The following is a 2,599-nucleotide window of genomic DNA, read 5'->3' as shown; positions in this document are numbered from 1 at the left end:
AGAGGGAGAAGCAGGCTCCATGCAGGGAGCCGGACGTGGGACTCGATCCCGGGTGTCCAGGATCACGCCCCTGGGCTGAAGGCAGCGCTAAACCACTGAGCCACCCGGGCTGCCCCAGAAGACTGTCTTAATCAAGCCTGCAAACCCAGAAGTTATCATGGGAAGGATTGCCATCTCTGACTTAAATTAAAAAAACCTTCAATGTACACATGCCACAGATGCCAGCCACAAAGCAAAGAGACAAAGGATAGATTTAGAAAAGATATTTGGGGATCCCTGGGTGGCGCAGCGGTTTGGCGCCTGCCTTTGGCCCAGGGCGCGATCCTGGAGACCCGGGATCGAATCCCACATCGGGCTCCTGGTGCATGGAGCCTGCTTCTCCCTCTGCCTGTGTCTCTGCCTCTCTTTCTCTCTGTGTGACTATCATAAATAAATAAAAATTAGAAAAAAAAATTAGAAAAGATATTTGCAAAGCAAAATTTCTACCATCAAGGTGGGACAAACAACATAGCAGAAAATGAGCTAAGCATATAGAAAGGCAACTCACAGAAGAGAAGCTCCAGTGGCCAACAAACAGAAGGAAAGATGCTAACCTGACAAAAGGCCACAACATGCAAATTAAAGTTATGCTACTCCATCACTTTACCCATCAATCTGGCAGAAATTAAAAAGGCCTCTAACACCTGTTGCTGATGGGGATATAGGGAAATAGGAATTTTCACACATTTTTCATTGCTTTTTTTTATTTTTTTATTTTTATTTATGATAGTCACAGAGAGAGAGAGAGAGAGAGGCAGAGACACAGGCAGAGGGAGAAGCAGGCTCCATGCACCGGGAGCCCGACGTGGGATTCAATCCCGGGTCTCCGGGATCGCGCCCTGGGCCAAAGGCAGGCGCCAAACCACTGTGCCACCCAGGGATCCCACATTTTTCATTGCTTAAAAAAAAAAATCCCACTCACTTAGCTAGTAATGAGTTTAACTGAAAAATCTTTCAAACCCAGCAATCCCACTCATGGAAACCCATCCCTTAGACTCAGGGATTTACTGTAGCTGTGTTCATGTTGGCATAAAACCAAGAGCAAAGCAAAAGGCCCCAGAGAGCTGACTTCCACCTGTGGAATATTATAGGCATTAAAGAATGAAGCAGGACTTGAACACCTGGCTTTGAGGGGGGTCCCACGAGGTATTGCTGAGTGAGGAAAGTACATTTGGTCCAAGCACTAAGAGTGACTAAGAAACCAAATGAAAACATATCCTGTGTATAAACATTTGCACATATTTACAATCCTACATAGGCGTAAAAACACATGTGTTATGGCCACTAATTCATCAGGTTCTCCAGAGAAACAAACCCAACAGAATGGTAACACTGAGGGTAGACTGCCTTTCTATATGCTTGGCTCATAATGTAATGGTTGTCTATAATCAAAGAATAGAAATATTTTTTAAAACTTAAGAATAGAAATATTTTTAAGCAAAAAGTATATTGAGGGTGAAATAAAACTTAAAAAAATTAATTTGAGAGAGAGAGTGTGTGTGTGCATACTCACGCAGAGGGGAGGAGCAAAGGGTGAAAGAGAGACTCCTCAGCAGACTCCATGCTGGGCGTGGAGCCTGACATGGGGCTTGATCCCAGGACCCTGAGATCATGACATGAGCCGGAACCAAGAGTTGGACGCTTAACTAATCTACCCAGGTACCCCATGAGGTAAAATAAAACTTGTGAAAAGCCTTCCTGAACCCTCCATCTTCAGGATGATTCTAGGCAGAGCCCTACTCAACCTTACGATTCAGAAAACTACCTGATGTGCAGAAGTGTGTTTATTAGGACAAACAGAGCAAGCACCAGATGAATGTTACCTAGTAACAACAATAATGAAAAAACAACACAATGAAAGCCCACTCCTTTAAATTCAAATTTAAAAATCTCAGATAAACTTTAAGATTACTCACAGTACCTAAAGGATCTCCTGCTCAGCAGTCACTGTTGTAGCCACTCAGACCACACCCTGGGTTTCTCTGCTGAGGTGGGGGATCTGTGCTCCCAGGGTCCCTGCCCATCGGCTCTGGGTTTCCTGGAGCAGGGCTGGCAGTAAGTGCGATAGTGGATTGGAAGGTAGGGTCTGTGTCCAAATGATGTCTCTGCTAATCCTTGGTTCTATGGCTTGGTTAAGTCCCCAAAGCTCCGAGCTTTTGTGGCTTATCCATTTATGGATAACTGTGGAGTCAGATTCATTTCTCCAGTAAATGTTCACTGAGAGCCTCCTTTGTGCAGGTGCCATGCTGGCACTGGGGAAATTGGGATGGACGATGCAGAAATGTCCCTGGTTCCACAGAGCCTGAGTTTGGGAAGGTGGGGAAAGAAATTGACATGTTACCAGATGACAAGCAACCTGGGCTGGGAGGCCCAGAGGAAGAGTCATCTGAGCTGAGAAAGCATTTTCACACTGTCGAGGGGGCAAATAGGAAGAGCAGTAAAAGGTCAGAAGGAGGGCTCCAGGGATCCCTGGGTGGCGCGGCGGTTTGGCGCCTGCCTTTGCCCCAGGGCGTGATCCTGGAGACCCGGGATCGAGTCCCACATCGGGCTCCCGGTGCAT

This window comes from Canis lupus, chromosome 18 (assembly GCF_003254725.2).
Source record: "Canis lupus dingo isolate Sandy chromosome 18, ASM325472v2, whole genome shotgun sequence".
NCBI classification, from domain to species: domain Eukaryota; kingdom Metazoa; phylum Chordata; class Mammalia; order Carnivora; family Canidae; genus Canis; species Canis lupus.
This window is presented reverse-complemented; position numbering follows the sequence as displayed.